This window comes from Rhipicephalus microplus, chromosome 6, assembly GCF_043290135.1.
Source record: "Rhipicephalus microplus isolate Deutch F79 chromosome 6, USDA_Rmic, whole genome shotgun sequence".
NCBI lineage: Eukaryota > Metazoa > Arthropoda > Arachnida > Ixodida > Ixodidae > Rhipicephalus > Rhipicephalus microplus.
Window position 1 is genome coordinate 22,946,115 of NC_134705.1, and position 22,360 is coordinate 22,968,474.

The following is a 22,360-nucleotide window of genomic DNA, read 5'->3' on the forward strand; positions in this document are numbered from 1 at the left end:
ATCGTCCTCAATTTAAGCTGAACCCTTTTTGTAAGCCCACAGGTTTCTGCTCCGCAGTGAACACGGGCAATATGACACTCCTATAATTTCCTCTTGAGGGTTAGTGACAAATTATTATTCATGATTTGAGAATGCATGCCGATGGTGATCCAATCATCATTATTCTTGCAAATTCTTTACTCTCATGGTTCAGCTCTACGATTGCTACCTCTGCAAGACATGCCTTGCTTAATAAAAGGATGAGTCCTTGCACAGTGTTTTTAGAACTTTGATAGTGCCACTCCCAATATGCACGCGGTATCACTATCTGTTTCAACACTACTAAAATTGTACCTACCACTGTCTTGCAACAGTCTTTACATTCACAGCAATCTATACACAATGTGAAAAAGAAGTGCTGTTAAATATGCACTACTACAAGCCCATTTGTTACCGAGTTACATGTGATACTCAATGCAGAGTGTGAACTGTAAAATATGTGCACCTCATCACATGCGCATTACGAATAAATTGGAAGCCTGCACACTTCCTGTAAACTGAGTATTTCATGTAGCGAGGAACAACAATCTGTGCACACTATTTCTTACAGCTTGAACATACCGTACACTATCAGTGCTTTTCAGTATAAGGCTTCCATTTGTGTGCCTAGTATATTGGTGGTGCATGAGGTTGCCACTATGGCAACTGTTGAGGTTCTTATGACGGCATATGGGTAGCTTGGAAATCAATGGGCTCTCTTTAGTCCAGTTTTCTGAGAAGGAAAAGAAAGAAGCAGAGTCATGAGCAGGTTTGAACAGAAATGGTTGGACGAAATATGTTCAATAAATAAAGTTTCTTCAACCATACCTTGCGAAGATTTTTGCCCATGAGCTTGTTTTCCCTGATGACACGTTCTCTGCTGACTTGAGGTAGGTTCAGAGTGATGAGGCATCCAGGCGGGCACTGATATGAGCAGCTCCTTGAAGGCTGCGGTTGGGTTGTAAGAAAAAACAGAAAACAGTTACTATTAGTTACTCTGGTTACTCTGGGTTACTATTGGTTACTCTGGTAGAAGCGTGAACGAATTTGTGGTGAATGACTAAGAAGAATGTATATGAAAAGACTGCTTATAAGAAAGGTAGTACGGACCTAACATTGCTGTTTTTGTTAATTTGTCGTGTCGATGGCATTTTAATAAAATAGATTTAGTGACGTTTTTCAGAGGACACAGCTGGGTAATTCCCACCCTTGATGGACTACATGGTTCATGCAATTGTAGTATACTTCATTGTAAGCTCACGAAAAATGTACGAACGCGTATATGTACTAAAGGTTAACTTGGCTCTACTATGCATTTAATTTATGCTTATGAATCGCAGCAGGCTCATTTCGAACAGAAACAGGTGGAACCTATGTTGTGATCTGCGCTCTGAATTTTAGCAGTGAAGATATTTTCAGCGAACGTGACAACGAAGTAAACAATCTCAATCATTTGCACGTTGTAAATCTCATTAGCTGCACATATTGAAATGACAAAACTTGTAGCGCATGCAAAATAAAAGGGCCATGTTTGGATGCGAAGCAGCGCATTTTCACTCACCGGCGAACATACCCATATCGGGCATTCATATTCAGTCTCCGTAAGCAGTCTCCGAACGATTTGCCGCCGTTGAATTTTCACGCTGGAGGCTGCGCAGCCGGACCTCGGTGAAGCACAGCAGCTGACATTGTTCACAGCCTTTAGACACGTTCGCTTCGTCGTAGTGGCCCGTAAAGTCTGACACACAAGCTCGCATTGATATCTCGAAGCTAAATAAAAAGGAGCTTCGCAATGCCGATATACAAAAAGTACCGCGGCTAGCCGCGGTACGATTTGAACAAATCAACTTACAGAAATGCAAGCGATGCCAATGTGCTGCTGCTTTTCGAGTGTCAAGATAATATCAATACTTTTCAAAGAATTTACGGTCTTATATTATTAGGAAGAGTTACAAAAAATACTTTATTTATATTTATGAAAAACAACGTGTTAATTAGTCTGTTAACGGTTTTTTGATACATTCGGAAAGAAAAATTTTAGCTGCGTTGAGCGCCCCTAACACGTAAAGTGCACACTAATTTATACGACCGCTAAAAGAGGAGATAATAGTTCGACTATGCGCGCACGTGACGAAACTCGCCGCGGTCGATTATTTCGTCCTTTACGGCCATCGCGGGAACTTGAGAGTTTCTGGGGCCTGGTTGAAGGTTGCCTAGATGAGGTTCTCTGTCCGGATTCAGAGATTCTTTGCATCCTCTGCTGCGTTGCATATATCACTGCCGCCATGGTCAGTTGCTTCGCAGGCGCTGGTGACTGAGGGCCGTGAGGTAATTGACGTATGCATGTGGGAGGTAGTAGCCAGATACTTCTCCAGGGTGGCCAATCTTTCTCTGGCAATAAATATGAGGCATATTCTCAGCCATTCTGCTTGGCTGAGCTACAGGCATATCTAAACTGCTGCAGCGATTCCACCTAGAGATCTGACCGTGTAATCTATGAACTGTTGAAAAACCTACCTCTAGAAACTAAAAAAAAACATTACTTTCCCTCTACAATGCCACCTGAATTTCTGGCGTCATTTCTCTCTCTCTCTCTCTTGGAAAGAGGCCATTGTCATTCCCATATTGAAAGACGGCAAGTGTCCGTCCTCTGTTATGAGTTACAGGTCCATCGCACTAACCAGTTGCCTTTGTAAACTCTTTGAAAAGATGATAAATCGCAGACTTGTACACTTCCTTGAAGCAAACAGTCTACTTGACCCGTGTCAGTGCAGTTTTCGAGAAAGTTGGTCTACCATTGACCACCTGGTACGTATGAAAGCACAGATTAGAGACACTTTCATCCACAAACAATTCTTTATTTCTGTGTTCCTAGATAATGAAAAGGCTTATGACACAACATGACAATTCGGTATACTTCGAGACTCTCAGATTTAGGTATACGGAGTAGAACGCTGAGTACAATTGAAAGTTATGTCACCGATTCGAAGTTCCGTGATCGAGTAGGCACTGTCTGGTCCCGAACATCTGTTGACGTAACAGGGGTGACCCAGGGCGGTGTACTGAGCTGTACTCTATTTATTATCAAAATGAATTCATTGCGCCTTTCCATTTTTAAGAGCATGTTTTACTGCACTTATGTAGATGATGTCCTATTCGGCTATAAATCTTGTGACCTGGCAATGTGTGAGCGGCAGGTGCAGTTGAGTTCGAACAGGATTTTAAAATGGGCAGATGAAAACGGGTTTCTACTGAATCCACAAAAAAGCACGTGCGTCTTATTCTCTTAAAAGAGGCATTCATTCCGAACCTCACATTGAACTACATGGGCAGCGTTTTTCAATGAACACCAAACATAATTTCTTAGGCCTGGTCTTGGACAGCGTGCTAACCTTTGTACCACACACAACGTACTTAAAAACAAGTGCTCGAAACGAAGAACATGCTAAAAGCCTTATCACGCCCTATAGAGTAGTGACAAAAACACGCCTAGATTACGGCACCGCCTAGACACGCCTAGACACGCCTAGATTACGGCACCATAAGCTATCAGTCTTTGACAGCACCAGCCTTAAAGATGCTCGACCCTGTCCATCACCTAGGCATTGGTCCTTCGAAAGCTTGTGCGTTGACTCGAACGAATAGTCTCTCCATTTGCAACGATCCTAACAATCTTTTGTCTACTTCAACGACATGGTTTCTAACAAAGAACACCCCATACACTCCACCATCAATGATTTCTCCAGTTCTGTGCTGTTTAACAACCGCCCTGCTATAATACAGCCCTACGCACTTCCCGTAAGGTCTCTAGCAGAAGAGACAGGTGTGCCGCTTATTGAATACGATTTGGCTGCTCCCGCTGTATATGTCTCGTCTTGGCAGTGGCAGCTGGTGAACTGCGATATATCTTTTATAAAAGTCACCAAGCACGCACCGAATGCACATAATACACACCTTTCCTAGAACTTCAGCACAAAAAATCATGCCCCGAATTCTATACTGATGCCTCGAAAACCCGCCTTTCTGTCTCCTATGCAGCAGTCGGTCCATCTTTTAAAGGTGAAGCATTTCTTAGCGCACTTCGGCGACTTTGAGTGTATCTATCTATCTATCTATCTATCTATCTATCTATCTATCTATCTATCTATCTATCTATCTATCTATCTATCTATCTATCTATCTATCTATCTATCTATCTATCTATCTATCTATCTATCTATCTATCTATCTATCTATCTATCTATCTATCTATCTATCTATCTATCTATCTATCTATCTATCTATCTATCTATCTGTCTGTCTGTCTGTCTGTCTGTCTATCTATCTATCTATCTATCTATCTATCTATCTATCTATCTATCTATCTATCTATCTATCTATCTATCGATCTATCTATCCACCTACCGCTTTTAGCTCTACTGGCCGTTTCGATAATGGCAACGACACAAAACTTGGTATGGCATAACATGACTGTAAGAAGAGCACAAATGACTCGTCATAACATAAAAATCGTGTCATGAATGTCAGTAATGTTAGGATTTACATTTTATAGTCTTGCTGCTCTTGCGGTGGTTTCGTTCACATGACATAATGCAAGACTGGTATGGTACGACATAACATCATGGCAAACCCAAGGAACAGACCCTAAAAAGAAAATCATGACATGCATGTCATGTAACAAAACATGACTGCATGCCACACTCATGATGTGCTTGTGGCCGTTTCGCTAGCTTTGCATATACCAAGTTTGGTATTACGGGATGTGAATGGTTGACGAAGGTATGTGACTGGTGCAAACATGTTGATCATGAGATGAGTGTCTTGTAACAACATGACTACATGATATGCTCAAGGCGCCAATACACTTCGACGTGACCCAGTGCACGTGCGCGCTGGCGTTCGTTTTGTCACGCCATGCTGGCGCCTCCTTGCCAGGCGCCGACTTCGTGCTGCGTTGCTTTGATTCGAACACGCTCAGCGTCTCTCCGTCACGAAGAGGGGCAGACGAAGTGCTGTCTGGGCAACATCATCAGCACGAAATGCAGCGTGTCGCATTTCGCGCTGGTTGCCGCAGGGCGGCGCCGGCGGATGCTGGTCACGCCAGTCACGCCTGGCGTGAGGCTATGCTCGCGTTTTGCTAGCGTAGCGTCGCTGTGCCCAGCGTGCGCGTGCGTCCACGTTACGTCGGAGTATAATGGGCCCTTAATGAGGCGCTGGTGGCGGTTTCGCCAGCTCCACATGTACCGATTTTGGTGCCTCGTGACGCCAATAGAGAAGGAATGTAAATGGCTGGTGAAATCATGATAATTACAACACGCGTGTCATGTAAGAATACGAGAGCATACCACGAACATGATGCGTTCGCGACCATTTCGCCAACCACACATACACCAAATTTGGTATCACGGGACGTGAATAAACGACGAAGGTGAATGACACGTTCACACATGATAATCATGATATGTATGGTTCATGTGAAGCATGACGACATGCTACGCTCATAGCATGCCCATGGCGCTTTTGCTAGCTCAACATATACCAAATTTGGTATTAATTGACGTGAATAGACGATGAAGATAAATGACACGTCAAAACATGATAATCATGGCATGGAAGTCGTGTACGGCATGATTTAGGTCCACCTTTTGACGTTGTGTTGATTTCAAAGTGACATGAAACTTCCTCGTTCGTGCTTCACATATCATAGATCCCCACAGTACATGGGGTCTGCCAATTTTTTAGATGCTGGTATTCTGCACCAGAATACCAGAACTTTCACAGCAGAGGCTAATGCTTTACTGGCGTTGTGAAAGCCTTCAATATACTCAAAAAGCAAGCAAACCCCATTCTTATCTCCCTTTACTCAATCCTGTGCACACTGTACGCACACACTACACTAATACAGATGTCTGCTGGGTGCCAGTACACCGTTAAATACAAGGAAATGTTTTGGCTGACCACTTAGCTGCAACCACCAAAGAAACAGCTGCCAGTAGATCAATAGTGGTTATTGCACTTAACTTGAAATCTTTTCTAAACAAAAAGCTCAAGGCCTATTGCCAGAGCACGTAGGACAGGCACACACATAATAAACTGCATGGTAAAAAGACGCTACTTGTTCAATGGCCGCCATTATTAAAATCACGACGCACAGAAGTAACACTTGCCAAACAAAGGACAGGAGATACATTCAGTACACATTCATACCTGTTGTCTGGTGGCAATCCACCCTTGCGTGAGAAATGTGTGTCCCCACAATGTTTGTCACTAAAAACACTTTTTACACATAAATCACTGTTAGAAGTTCTAAGAGAGCTAGGTTCCTGTCATGTCATATACCCGGGCTTTCCGTAGCACGACCTCTGAACTGAGGTCACTGCTGCCATGGATATATCTCCGCCATGCTTTTATTACGATCTTTCGCTATTCATTCTCACTACACATGTTTTCTGTCACTGCCATGATTTTAATGCTTCAATGTTTTTCCCGTGTTAGTGCGAAAAATTCTGAAGCCCTTATACAGCCACCTATCATAACCAATAATCGCTTCTCTTGAATCATGACCTGGCACTCTTTAGTTATCAATTGGCCCTTACGCCACGAAACAACACACACACACACACACACACACATCATCATCATCATCGTCGTCGTCGTCATCGTCATCATCATCATCATCATCATCATCATCATCATCATCAATGAAGTGACCAAGTTTTTTTTCTGCTCACTCACTTGCGTTTTTACACAAAGGCACTCCACAAGGAGCGAGCACCTTCCTGTGAAAAAAGAAAGTACCTGAAGCTCAGGCGCGCCACCTAGCCATGGTAAACAATATTCTATGGTGCGCTTGTTAACTATAAACCTTTTTTCTTGTGATTAAAAAAAGGCGCCCAACCAATTATTAAGAATGCATTGTTGCAAAGAGGTAGCAAGTCACTACTCGAAAATGCATTGCATGACAAGTGTGCAGAAAATAAAATATTTTCATGTAGATGCCACTCATGATTCTCGCCTCTGAGTTTGATTATGCGTTAGCAGAAGTAGCTATAGCGAGCCATGCAGGCTACGAATGATGAGTCTTTATTTAGACATTAGGGCTTGATGAAATGATGGTTCACTGGGGAAGGTGTTGCAAGTGATGGCTCACAACTGAGTTCATCGTTCCACTTCTCTACCTCTTCACAACGATAAAACGTTTTAGTGCCATCATGCGCTACCTTTAGGTATCTTGTCCATGTTTCAGTTCAGTCGCGCACCCGCGTAATAATCCTATAATTTGAAAAGCTAACAAATTTGCTCAATGGCCATTTCAGGCCACACACGAGCAATAAAATATTGTCACGTTTATTAGCTGTAAGCACAAAAGAAGGAAGAAGCCAGCATCACGAGCGGCAGTCTCTGGCGTTTTTTTCGAGGAAGACGACGTTGCGCGTCCGCTGTGCGCTTTGCTTTCGTGTGCGAATAGAGACTTGTCGTTAAAGTCGAAAGGAAGCATTGTGTCCTGTTCTTTGCACGTTGCGACACTGGTGGAGGTGCTGGAATTCTGCGACTGATGCTCGGTACTCGTCTGCGGCCCGGCACTTCAATTCCGACACCGGAATGTGTGCTTTCAGTGGCTACCCCTGTCCACCGCTACAGTTGCCGACAGCGAGGCCTTAGTCCTGAGGCGATTCCCCTGGAACTTTCCCAGCAAACAGCAAACACTCCGCCTGGAGAAATGGCTACTGCAGGTGCTTCCCAGCTGACTTTTGAGCAGCCTCAGATTCCGGAGACATTCCATGGTGAGGCGTACGAAGATGTTGAGGACTGGTTAGCCCAGTATGAGCGAGTCACTAAGGCAAACCCGCGGACCACCGATCTATAGCTTTCACGCGCCTTCTTTGCTTTAGCAGACAGCGCTTGTACGTGGTATGAGAACCACGAGGCAACGCTGTCTTCATGGGATGTATTTCGGCAGCAGATTCTCAGTACCTTTGCAAACAACGACAGCCGTGACTTTGCTCAACAACTCATCGAGTCTTGGGTCCCGAAACCGAATAAGAGTGTCGCCATGTTTGTGGAGGACATGACGCGCCTATTTAACGGGCTGACCCTGATATGCCTGAAGCCAAGAAACTCCGCTATTCTATGCGAGGCGTCACAGAACAGCCGTTTGTCGGCCTTCTCCGCAATCCACTGACGACTGTTGCAAAATTTATGAAAGAGGCTACAGCTACCGAGCACGAACTGTAGCAACGGTGTCGCTATTACGACCGACAAAAGGGTGCCTCAATCAGTGTGTCTGCTCTGACGGCCGGCAGTGACGGTTCTCTCCGTGAGCTTCTTCGCGAAGTTGTTCATGAGCAGATCCGCAGCTTCCTTGTGATTCCGCAAGAACGGGCGATGGCTTCAGTTGGAGAAGTTGTGCGGCAGGAAATCAGGCAAGCATTTTCGCAGCCCGAATCACTACCAGCCCAACGATCTATTAACTCTGCGGCAGCCACCCATCGTCCGTCGCCAGTGCCGTACAATTCGTCTGTACGGGCTGAATCTTAAAATACGCCGGCGGCACCAGTCTACAACCCACCGCCGCCACCGCCGCCACCAGCGACGACGACTCCGCAATATAACGCACCTACATAAACTCCGTTCTACCCGCCATTCGACCCTCCGCCGACACCTGCATCTTGGTCACCGAGGGTGCCTACCAGTTGACCATTCGTTCGCAAGACGGATCTGTGGCGCACCGTCGACCGCCGTCTACTGTGTTTCAATTGCGCAGAAGGTGAACATGTTTATCGCATCAGTCCATATCATGAAGAATATCGTGATTTCAGTTCGTGATCTTGTCCGAGTGCTGCAAAGACCTGATCTTGGGGATGGACTCCGTTTGTGAATACGGTACCATCATGGACATTCCAGACCGGTCGGCTACATTTTTGATGGCCCCAGATCAAGTTTCAGATATGAGATGTAACGACCAGTGGCGTAAACATATGTGCGTCTTCGAAGATCACGTGACCCTTCCAGCCCGTTCAAGTGCTCTCGTAGCTGTAACATGCGACCACCCAGGCAACTTGAACCACATCGCTGAACAAATTCCAGCATTGCTATTCAGCCATGGCCTATCTGTTGCAAGAGCCGTCGTAAGCCTCAAGTGCGGACACACGCACGTTCTGGTTACGAACGTCTGTACTGAGTGACGACATCTTGCAAGAGATATGGCAGTCGCGTACGTCGAGGAGCTCATTAAATTTGCAGGCTGCTTGACTGTGGAGAAAGCCGATGTCACCGGGTCAAGCCCCTCTATCAGTCGACGTTGGCCCAAGTTCACTGCCCTCGCACAAGCAAAGCCTTCTGAAGCTTAATAATGACTTTCAGGACTGTTTTTCTTTGACGTCCAGAGTTCGCCAAACACCGTTGACGAAACATCGCATATTTACGAATGAAACGGCCAGACCCATACGGCAGAACCCATACCGAGTAGCTCTGCGGGAACGTGAGGCAATAGAAAATCCGGTGCGAAAGGTGCTTCAGGATGACGTTATTAAGCCGTCAAAAAGCCTTTGGACAGCATCGGTAGTATTAGTGAAGAAAAAAGATGGCACCTTACGTTTCTGCGTTGGTTACTGCAAGCTAAATCAGGTTGCGGAAAAGGACGTTTACCCGCTGCCTAGTATAGACAATTTTCTCGATCGACTACGCCATGCACGGTATTTCTCGTCAATGGATTTACGGAGCGGATGTTGGCAAATAGAAGTTGACTAAAGATATCGAAAAAAAAACAGCAATCGTGACACCCGATGGTCTTTATGAGTTTAATGTTCTCCCGTTCGGCTTGTGCTCAGCACCGGAAACGTTTCAACGGCTCATGGACACAGTCCTCTGAGGCCCAAAGTGGCAAACGTGCCTGGTATATTTGCACAATGTAATTGTATTTTCAGTGACATTAGACGAGCACTTGAAGCGACTACACATGGTATTTATAGCGATACGATCGGCCGGACTAGCACTCAAGCCAGAAAAATGTCACTTTGGCTTCGAATAGCTTCTTTTTTTGGGACACCTTGTCAGCAGTGAATTTGTACGGCCTGACCCAGACAAAATAGCCGCTGTTGCAAGTTTTCCTGCGCCATCCGACAAGAAGGCAGTGCGGCGATTTTTAGACCTGTGTGCCTATTACCGACGTCTCACTGAGAATTTTTCGCGTATTGCATCGCCTTTAACGCAACTCACCCGTGAAGACGTCACGTTTGCGTCGGGTGAAGAGCAGCAGGAAGCGTTCAACGAGCTGCGACAACGTCTTCAAAGCCCTACAGTTCTCGGACACTTCGACGATGACGCTCCGACAGTGGTTCACTCCGCCGCCAGCAATGTCGGCTTAGGAGCTGTGCTCGTTCAGTGGCAAGATGGCGCCGAACGAGTAATTGCTTATGCAAGTGGGACTCTTTCCCGTACAGAGGAGAATCACTCTACTACTGAAAAACAGTGTCTTGCGGTGGGGTGGGCGGTCATGAAGTTTTGTCCATATTTGTACGGCCGCCCGTTAAAATCATCAGCGATCCCCACTCGCTTTGCTGGTTGACGAACATAAAGGGCCCGTCAGGACGATTGGCGCGCTGCAGCCTCAAGCTTCAAGAATTTGATATGGCTGGAGTTTATAAATCCAGAAAGTGACATACAGACGCCGAATGCCTTTCTCGTGCCCCATTAGAAGACGCAAATGCTGAAGATGATGACAATGCGGCGTTGGTCGGTGTAGTCAATACGTCTACAATTGCACAGCAGCAACGCGACGATCCCGAGTTGCAACCCCTTATTGATTTCTTAGAGGGACGCACATCTGCTATGCCAAAGCTCTTCGCAAGACGGGTAGCATCGAGTTGTTTGCGCAACGAGGTCCTTTATAAGGCGAGCTTTTCTCCGAGAGGCAACACCTAATTACTTGTCGTCCCAACACCACTCAGGAAAGAAGTACTAGAGGCGTGCCATGACGAACTGACATGCGGTCATTTAGGCCACACACGAACGCTATGCCGAGTGAGACAGAAGTATTACTGGCCGAAACTGACAGTAACCGTACAACAGCACGTTTGAACTTGTCTTGAGTGCCAACGTAGGAAAGTGCCAGCCGTCAAACCAGCAGGGCTCCTCCATCCAATTGATGTACCGGAAACTCCATTAGCTCAAGTCGGAATGGATCTTCTAGGACCATTTCCAACTTCGGTTGCTGGTCGCAAATGGATAATTGTAACCAGACTACCTTACTCGCTACGCCGAAACCAAGGCTTTGGAGTGGGGCACAGCAAGTGAAGCACCCCGGTTCTTCATTGAGAATATAATTCTGAGGCATGGCACTCTATCTGTAGTAATAACTGACAGAGGAAAAGCGTTCACAGCCGAGCTCTTACGCACAGTTTTAAGTCTAAGTGGAGCATCCCACCGGCACACAACGGCATACCATCCACAAACAAATCGTCTGATGGAACGGCTGAGCAAAAGACTTGCGGATATTGTTTGCATGTACGGTGATGTTGAACATAAAAACTGGGACGAGATACTGCCTTACGTTACTTTCGCTTACAATACGGCACAGCAAGAAAGAACACGCATGACACCATTCAGTCTTCTCAATGGCCGTGACGTCAAAATTTTGCTCGACGCTATGTTGCCACAGGAAAGTGATGGTGTTGACACAAGTGCACGCTACATAACTCAACTTGCTGAAGAAGCCCGCCAACTTGCCCGCGTACGTATTTGTCGCCACTAGGACTATGATACAAGGCGCTATAATCTTCGTCACCGACCTGTCTCCTGTGAACCAGGACAGAAAGTTTTGATCTGGACCCCCGTTAACCGTCGTGGCCTCTCGGAGAAGCTCTTGAGACGGTACTTCGGGCCTTATAAAGTTCTCCGTCGTCTCAGTCATGTTAACTATGAGGTGCTTCCCGACAGTCCACATTGTTCAAGATGTCAAAGACATGCACCAGAAGTTGTGCACGTGGTTCGGATAAAACCTTATTTTCACGAATGAACCCGTGGGCTGCCAGTGACTACAAACCCTTCCGCCATGATGATGAAGCATCGGGACGATGCCTTCTTGAGAGAAAGGTTAATGTCATGGTTTTTAGCTGTAATCACGAAAGAATGAAGAAGCCAGCATCACGAGCGGCAGTCTATGGCGTTTTTTCTAGGAAGACGACGTTGCGCTTCTGCTTTGCGCTTTGTTTCCGTGTACGATAGAACCTTGCTGTTAACGTCGAAAGGAAGCCTTGTGTCCTGTTCTTTGCACGTTGTGACAATATATTTTAAAAGTTTCACAATGCTCCCGCATCTGGTTGATTCCACTTTTTGCGCAGCGTATCGCCGCCTTGGGTGACGTGCAAACGTGTGCCAGCACCACCCAGTGGTTTCCTTCCAAGGCGTTACGCGCAAGCCTGCGCGTTCATCACACTTCCCTATTCTAGCAACTGTAACTTCGGTCTGTAACTCATCACTTCATAAGCACGGCATCACAAGACATGTTTCCACGATGAGTCTTATGCACGGGCATCGATGTCCTCCCGAGCCGCCTCACCTGCCTGCTCTCGACGCCATTGAAGAACGCATGATTGCTGCACGTCGCTGATTTATAAGCGTTAAGCATTTGACTCACGGCAGTGGCCAGTATGACATGAAGGGCGGGTGGTGAACGTGCCGACCGATGTGGTTAACACTGTGTATTGCCAGCCGCAAAATGTGCCCTACAATGCTGCCTTCAAAGTACACGTCTAGTGCCGGGTCGTTGATAAGCCTCCCTACAGAAATCGGCTCACCAAGATACGTCCCATGCACCTGCGAACAAGTTCCTCTAACAACATTCACTTGTTGAATATGACGGTGATACTTTACCCAACTATTCTTCTCTCATTGACTGTACTATCGCGACCATTATGAGATCGAACGCGTGAGTGCGTGGCCAAGAGCCTCAAAATACAGATAACGTGATACGTGAGTGGCGCTGCTGAAAGTGGAGGGGAAAGTAAGGTGTTCTTCCGCTGTCTGTTGGAACACCCCTATTACCATACTCACATGATCATTGCTGTGAAACGGCATTTGATTGCGCGCCTTCAGTCGCTAGCAATAATACAACAAAAATAAATAAAAAAATCACCGAAAACAAGGATGCGCATGAAACTGCTTTGCGAACACCCTCTAGTTGGTATAAAAGCATGGCCTGTGTATCGTGGCCGGCTATGTCACAGCCGATGTTTTTGTAGCTTCATAGCCTCCTAAGTCAACTGGTTGTGGCTGTGCGCGTTGATGTGAATTCATATCACCGTCAGCAGCTGCTAGCAGCTGACACGCTATAAGGTGCGTTTCGGTGCAAAGATATCAATGAGGGAGTGTGAACAGCTAGCGTAAGCGGTCCGCGCTTTCCACCTTGTTTCTGACAGCGGCCGCTGCAAATCAGCCAATGTGGGGTTTTAGGCTGTTCAACACGCGTACGCGTGTTCGAGCTCACATTGCTCATGATAGTACAACCGGCATTTCCCAACTGGAACTGTCTCGGCTTGCTCATGTAGCATCTTCTTCGTCACACCGCTGTTGCTCGGCCGATTGTGTTCGACTGTCACCGAAAGCCACCATGCGTGTAGCGAACTATCGCTTATAACAGCAAATTCTGCCTGTTGGGTGTCTTTGCTAAAAAGTGATTTAAAGCGAATTCCCATACGGAAACTTCCAGATGCTTAACCAGGCGACAACTAGAATGTTCCGCAGCACCCCGCGGATTCACAGCACGCTGCACTGCAAAACATTGTAGTATTGAGGCAAGCTTGACTAAAATCCGCCACAGCGTGGGCGTGGCAGTGGCTGGTGTTATTCACATTTGGTAATGCAATTTGGTTAAAAATTGAGTCTTGGAAAAGCAGCAGCGTCCGAAACTTGAGACATTGGCATGTAGTTGCTCTACAGGCCTTGCGAATGTCTAATGAGAGCGTCACAATTTTTAGGCCTGTCTGAAAGATTGACACCTAGTCGTCTTTATCACTGGTGTGTGCTGATATATTCCATCTGATATTATTGTTTTCTCACCAGTCTGCTGTTCTCTAATTTTGGGATTTTTGTGGCATTTGAGTAATCGTCATAAGTGGCTTCATCAGCTAGAAAAAGAAATATTTCATGAAAGTATTTTTGGAACGTGTAACAGGGGACTCGATGGTGTGACTTCTCGCTCCGGAGCGCGTGGCATTGAACGACTCGGCCACGAAGCGTGCGTGCTTCATCGTACTAGCGGCGAGCTGGTTAGATACACCATTAACAACTGCGAAGAGGATCTTCAACGTGTTCTCTTTCCCACCAGCGAGTTTTCGCGAAGGGTGCGCTGAATTTAAAGGACGTCCCCAGTTTGATGGGATTCGTGCACACTTAATGCCTCGGCCACCTTCTCTGTACGTCTTCTGCTTTCTAACATACAATGATGAACTGACAACGACGAAAGGATTACCGCCGCTGTAGCTCTGGTGGTAAAGCATCGAACGTGTCAACCAAAGGTTACAGGATCAGGCCCTGCGTGTGGCGAGTCATCTCTGCGTTCATTTTACAGCGAAATCTGTTAAGAGATCAAAACTCGGGTCTCGCGCAGCGCCGTAGTTGTTCACCGCTGCCTGTGTCCATAACCATATCGCGCGAAATTAGAAAAAAAAAATTACAGCATATCCACGGAGTGAATGTTGATTAGGGCAAAGCGGAGGGTTTCGTCGGAAAACTGTGAACACTCCGCGAATATCGCCCAGTACATCTTTAAAGACGTGAAAAACTCTGTACATAATCATACGAGCACTTTTATTATTGGTAAGTGGTACTATCGTCGCTTCCGTCCCCCCTTCATTATACCGGCTTTATTGGCGGTGAAGTGATGGATCGGTGATGGGGCGTGCCGGCATGTTTACGAGGACAATGTAGTGCGCAGTTCGCAATGGAACTATAGGCGGTCACGTAGAAAAAAGGGATGGACACAGTGGAAAATCTATGGTTCTTTAACGCGCACCTAAGTACAAGTACACGACCATCTTGCATTTCATATACACGACCATCTTGCATTTTCGATACTCCAACCCATTATAAAACCTTCTTTTTGATCACCTATTAACTGTGGCGCATACCTACTTCAATCATAACTCCTCATCGTAGTCGGCCACTGAAAGAAGAGTTAGCACAAAATTATTTGCAATAGTTTGGCGGATACCAAGCTTCATAGAAAAAATGACGAAAAATAGCATAGAAAATTCCAGCCTACTACACTAAAATTTTTATTATAATGCCGTATCGGGCTTCAATCAGGTGTGATTGCAGCAGTTACCCAATGAGTGCTTAGAAAAGGCTCTGTAGGGCTGCTCTTGTAGTTTTAGCTGTGCGCCTTCCACACAGGCCTGGGTTTTTTTTTTCTTCCTTCACATTTACAATGGTATTAGGTAATACTGTCCTCTCTACTTTTCGTGGCATCACTGTCTTCTCGTTCTTACCGAAACCAAGAGTACGACTATCCATAAATACGAGCATAACGCATGTCAGGATTTCTTGCATCCACTCCCAGGGAAGTGGACGGCCTCGAAATACATTTTGTTGCTTAATAGTATGCCATTATTACCGAATAATGTTTATTTTAGCTGATATATATTTTTGATGACCATCAGATCACACGTAATGAGTCAAGGCGTGATATCTCACGATGGCTAAAGCGTGAGAGCAGACTAGGGACGAAAACAAGCTACCGAGTTAATTTAAAGCAATATCAACCATAACAACCAGCCCAGTATGGATCTTTGGTTCAATCGAGCAGCCCTCTTAGTGGTATTCCAGAACGCCTGAGACACAGAAGAAATGGTCATCCACTGCAGAGAAAGCAAAGAAACTTACCTCCGATAAGCAGTTGTGTGTGCATGAAATGAACTTCGGCTGAAGCTCCGTGAAATTAGCTGGGCTCACCCATCCACAATCACTACATCGTCTACTTTCTTTATTTAAAAATAGTGTGATGTGCTTTAGACGGACGACGAGGCAAATCAAAAAGTAATACTGAGCGTTTCGACATTGTCACTTTTGGAATTGAAGACTCAAGTAATAAACTATCTCGAACGTCACAATAACATTTTCAATTTTCAGCACGGTTTGCGCAAGGGATTTTCATGCGACACCCAACTTGTCGGTTTTGTTCACGACCTTCATAAATCCATGGATGCTGGTTGCCAGGTCGACGCCATTTTCTTAGATTTCGCTAAAGCTTTTGACCGCGTTCCTCACCACAGATTACTACTAAAGCTAGAACAACTTAATATTCACCCTATAGTTCTTGCAGAAATAAAAGCTTTTCTTTCCTCCAGGTCTCAATTCACCTTTGCTGTGAATTTTTATTCTTCCTCTTTACCGGTAACATCTGGTGTACCCCAAGGCAGTGTTCTTGGTCCTCTACTCTTCCTCGTTTACATTAATGATCTACCGAATTCTTCATCTTCACACGTTCGACTTTTCGCGGACGACTGCGTAATATACCGTAACATTTCTTCTGATTCTGACCGCTTAGCTTTGCAATCTGACCTTAACAAAATTAATCATTGGTGTTCAACTTGGCTTATGTCGTTAAATGTTTCTAAAACAAAGTGCATGTCCTTTACTAACGCTGCTACCCGTTTTCCAAGTCAATACTCGTTGAATAATATGACACTTGAGTTAACATCTACCTACAAGTACCTCGGTCTCCACTTTCAATCGAATCTATCTTGGCACCATCATATAGAAGTCACTCTTGCAGCTGCTAACCGGTCTCTCGGGTTACTGAAACGGAATCTTAAACAGGCTCAATCGCAGTTAAAAAAACTTGCTTTTACCAGTTTAATTCGCCCTAAAATAGAATATGCCAGTGCCATTTGGAATCCTCATCAAACCTACATCGTATCAAATATTGAATCTTTGCAAAACCGAGCTGCTCGTTTCATTTACTCAGATTATTCTACCTATTCCAGCGTAACTAACTTAAAAAACCGTGCTGAGCTAGAGGATTTGGCCATTCGTCGGAAATATGCACGCCTATCACTTTTCCACAAACTTTACAATCACCCATCATTACATGACAGTTTCTTTGAACCCGCCTGTTCCATCTTTCCCCGCCGGGATCATCCTAACAAAGTCAAACGCCCGCTATCTCGCACACTTCGTTTCGCTCAGTCCTTCATCCCGCGCACTATTATTGAGTGGAACAGTTTGCCTGCACATATTGCCACCGAGAAAGACTCGGTAAAGTTTTCAGAGCTCATGCGCACTACGGTGACTAACTAAATATTTTTTGCTTTTGTTGTTTTGTTTTCTTTCGTTTTTTAACTATTGTATAACGCCATGCAATTGCTGCCCGTATTCATGGTAACACCCTCTTCTAGAGGGCCTTTAGGGGTAACCTGAATAAATAAATAAATAAATAAATAAATAAAAAATCCCTCTTGGGAATGCTTCTTGAGAATTTCTCTTAGGCAGGAATGCTTGAAATATTCAGGACCAATTTATAATTTTCGAAATAGCGTCAGTTTCCAATCTGACGTGTGCCACTAATTACGACAGTCATCGTAGAACAATGGTAATTTTAACAATAAGCCCAGCAGAGGATAAATTTCGAAATGCCGGCCAAGTTTCGCAACCTCTCTAGAACATGTTTCCCGCAAGTTCTGCCTGATGGTCTCCTGCATCTGTATATATAAACAGTTATGTGCAATGCATTCACTCTACGTACCTTTTCGGCAAACTGCAAAGGCTGATGCGTCGCCTGCGATACCCTAGGCCGGCCGGCTACACCGACCCCGTTTCGCACTGTGATGGTGTGCCGGCCGATGCGTGGCTTATTCGCGACCCCCCCTTTCCCTCTTGAGCCGACGCGTGCTTCCGTGACGTCACCACTGCCGACATATCGCCGCAGCGGCCTCGATAGAGCAGCAGTCCCAGAATGGCAAGCACGCGTACAAAAGAGTCGGTGTTGCGTTGAATGAGAAACATTCCGCAAGCCCTGAGCTCACCCGTTCAGCCACGCCCCCTTGCTCAGACCTGCGTTGCAAAAGCAGCCCCCACCCCCTTTTTTTAAAAGCCAACCCTTTCTAAGTTCCTTTTCTGAGCACTTTCGTCCCAGCAATACGCTTACAAAAATGATGGAGTTGTTTTGGAAACTGCGGGGAATAAACAGCCGCATTCCCGGCGGTATTTCTGACCTCGCCGACATATCATCGTTTCCGGGAACAAAAACAACTCGCCGTCGATGAAAGAGCCGTGCATTTTGGGGCTGTTGGGCGGCAGGCTTATTTTCGTCCGCATGGCATTCCTGCTGGCAAAAGAGCTTGAAATACAGATTGCGCTGGTCTCCCGAGATGGGAGCCAGCAATGCGCATTCACTCTGCATCGCCATCATTATGCGCCGGATTCTTTGTTTGATCATTCGGAGAAGAAGACGACGACTCGGCCACGCCGTACTGGGCCGTAAGAGCCCCGCTTAAGTTTCAGAATGCATGCAATTCCGACCGATGGTTAGTTAAATTTTGTGAAGGATCGATGGCGTTTCCGCGCCGTAATTGTAACGACTAACCAATCGTTCCTTGAAGTAAGCAAATATTATGAAAAATTGATTTTTTGGCAAGGCATTCTGTGGCTTCAGACCCATTTTTTGAGAGATAGATTGGCCGTATAAGTACAACTGTGCATTTGCCATAACCAGCCTGTCATGAGCCCGTGTCTTGCTTGGAAAAGAATTCGGTTTTAACTAAGCCTCAAGTGTGAGTGAGCCTAGCATTCAGCCGGCTTGGTCTCTATCGGTTGCTGAACTTACCATTATGGACTCCGAAATAGTGACTTGATCACATTTTGCTGCTATGAGCTTTTTGCATGATTTCTTGCAGGCGTTCTGTATACTAGCGCTGTCAGGAAAGATAGGTTTCGTCGCGAATTTCAACGCTTGGCAGTTGACGAGACTGAGCACTATTCTGGCGCGATGTCCTGCCTTCCATTGTGTTTCCCTCTCGGTGCGTCAAAATTGTTTCGGTAAGCTACAAAACACTAGACCTTTCGGTCCTATCATCGGAGCAGCCCGCTTCGAGCTAAGAAACTACAGTGAGATATATACAAAGATCTACCATCCATCTATACCCACATTCCGCGTCTCATGGCATGAGCCAAAGATTTTCATATCTTAAAACAACAGCTCCAAAGAGCCCGTTTCGTAGATACTGCCGACGTCGGCGGCTCCGTAGACGGAAAATTGTATTGACAATAAAGAAGCTCAACTTTAGTGTGGATATTGCCACATTCCCACTTCAGCTTTAGTTATCGCCTTGTTACCTCTCGAATATTTCTTTCTTTATTAGTTTATTAGGAACAATACAAAATTTTCCCGGGGGACAGCTAAAGGTAAACATTGCCTGACTGGGCCGTGCCACCCATACAACAACAACAACAACAACAACAACAACAACAACAACAACAACAACAACAACAACAACAACAACAACAACAACAACAACAACAACAACAACAACAACAACAACAACAACAACAACAACAACAACAACAACAACAACAACAACAACAACAACAACAACAACAAAAACAACAACAACAGCAAAAACAAGAACAACAACAACTACAACAACAACAACTACAACAACAACAACAACAACAGCAGCAGCAGCAGGAAAAGACATTTGCAAATGTAAATAGAAATACAAAAATCAAGTAGTACACTTGAGATCAATGTCAGACAGTCATATGGCACTAAGAAAAAAAAAACAACATAAGCACAATTTATCAAAAAAAAAATATGCGTGCACTATTCTGGAGCAGGATAAAAAACGCATTGAAATGATTAACAAAAATAAAAAAAAATTAGGACACAACTTGTAGGGCTCACAAGCCACATGTAGAAATGGAAACAGAAAGAAAAGCAAAACAATAGACATTTATTACTGAACCAATTTATTCTTTTATTTGTTTTAGTCTCCTGAAAATAATAATTATTTTATTGTTTTTACAGCGAAAGCTATAAATGAGATCAGAATTCGGGTCCCGCACAACGCCTTAGTTGTCCGCCACCGCCACCGCCGCTGTCCGTAAACACATTGTGGGAGATTAGAAAAGAGAGCCTAGCCCCGCCGCGGTGGTCTAGTGGCTAAGGTACTCGGCTGCTGACCCGCACGTCGCGGGTTCGAATCCCGGCTGCGGCGGCTGCATTTCCGATGGAGGCGGAAATGTAGGCCCGTGTACTCAGATTTGGGTGCACGTTAAAGAACACCAGGTGGTCGAAATTTCCGGAGCCCTCCACTACGGCGTCTCTCATAATCATATGGTGGTTTTGGGACGTTAAACCCCACATATCAATCAAAAAAGAGAACCTAGTACCAATGACACAGTGGGGCTCAAACTTGGGTCCACTGGGTGCCATTTTGTATTCTACCACTGAGCCACGCCGGTACCTGAGACTTGTTGGCAAACTTGCCTTCGTCAGGCTTGATGTCGGGAAAGCAACTGCGTTAATGCGACGTATGAAGCGTTTTAAAACAACGAAAGAACAAGCTGTCGTTGCAAAATGCGACAGCGTAACGAGTGGGTCATCCAATGCTCCAATCCATTACAAAAGCCTGCTTTTGTTCGGGTAATAACTTTGGCGCATACCTTATTTAGGCGTGATTCCTCATTGTCGTCTGCCACTGCATGAAATATTGGCAAGAAATCGCTCGCAATAGTTTAGCGCATACCACGCTTGTAAATTGCTCGCAAATCGCTCGCAATAGTTTAGCAGATACCACGCTTCTCCAAAAAAAATAGCATAGCGAATGGCGGCCAACTACCCTAAAATGTTTATGATTATTGTCGTAGTGGGCATGAACCAAGTGTGCTTGCAGCGGTTATCTGATGAGTATTTAGAAAAGGCTCTCAAAGGCCGCTCTTCTAACTTTTGCTGTGACTGTGCTGCACCCTTTGCGCAGGCCTGGCGTTTTTCGATATGCTTGCTTCCTAAATCTGAATTTGAGGAGATCTATGAGAAATGCATAATTAATGAGGAGGTTAGGAAATTGAACAGCAAGCGTTTATTCCCCGTAACTTGTTGTATTATCTGGTATAGACACAAAACTATTTTAGAAGTTATATTCTGTTGTTTTTACGCTGTATTTACTTTGAAAGAATAGTTTGTCAGATTTATATTGCCGCATAATTTCAAGTAATAGCTCATAAGTATGAAGACATTGCACATTTAGTTTTTTTCATTTTGGAATAATATGTATGGGTGGTTGTCATACGTTCTTAGTTTTCTAATGTATGTAGCGCATGGTTTGGAAGCATTTGAGGTGCACCTAAATAATACTGTGTTGTAGACGACCATACTAGAATACAGTATGTTAAACGGGAATGTATTAGTGCGTTGTAGGTATGGTGCTTCACGCTTGTTAGTAGTAAATATCGCAGCTTGTTGCCCCTACCGCCCCTACGCTCTAAGGCAAAAGGGTGTTAAAAGGGTGTGTGGTTTGTCCTTTTGGGGACTAATGGAGCTGCCACAAACAATAATTCCTTTAAGGATTATCGGCACCGGATCTAGCAGTTAGTCCCCACAGACGAGCTCAAGGGACTAACACTTAGTCCTCACATTTACACCTCAGTGTGGAATCGTTAGTGCGACAATTCACTTCAAGAGATTAACATTTAGTCCTCAAATTTGCATCTTAAAGAGCAACTATTAATCCCCACATTTACACCTTATCGGGCAACAGTTAGTCCTTACAGTTGCATCTTGCCGGACGAACGGTTGATCCACTCAAATACTCCAATCGGATGAACTTTTTGTCCCCAGTTCAAGCATTGTTTTTTGTTTATTTTCCGCCAAGCCTAATACTTTTTTCGCCTGTTTTTCTGCGCAGCGAGCAACAAAGTGCGCAGAAAAGAACACGCGAAAAAGTAGTTAGCCACCTATGTGTAACTGCTTTTGCAGTCACGGCAACAACTAAAGACAAAAGTGAGACATTCAAATATTTTATTTTTCTACATACACATGTTTCCCTATTCTTTTAAGTGATTTCATGGTGAAGTGTACAAGTCCAGTCTCGTAGTCAAATCTCGTTCACTTCTTGGGCATCTCCTCCGATGGAAGCGATAAATGACAGGCATGGCAGACGCTAGCGCACGCAGCCTTCTGCCAGTTGTGTTCCCACGGCTGCACGTAAATAATATAGTAAAAATAGTTAGACACACGTGACAGAAGATGAAAATGTACGCATATGAGAAGTAGGTGTACGTTATTATAAAAACAAGCATTAAAATATGACACACATAACTTTACCTTCACATCTCGCTCAGTCCT

General features: G+C 45.0%; 1 long non-coding RNA gene across 1 annotated transcript in view; it reads right to left on the bottom strand.

Annotated features, from left to right (window-relative positions):
• Window positions 1-17,849, bottom strand: part of LOC142765210 (uncharacterized) — a 68,984-nt gene extending 51,135 nt beyond the window's left edge. Inside the window, exon 1 of the long non-coding RNA XR_012884100.1 lies at window positions 17,762-17,849. This is a non-coding gene — a long non-coding RNA (uncharacterized LOC142765210). The remainder of the gene's footprint in view (window positions 1-17,761) is intronic.
• Window positions 17,850-22,360: the final 4,511 nt, after the last annotated feature.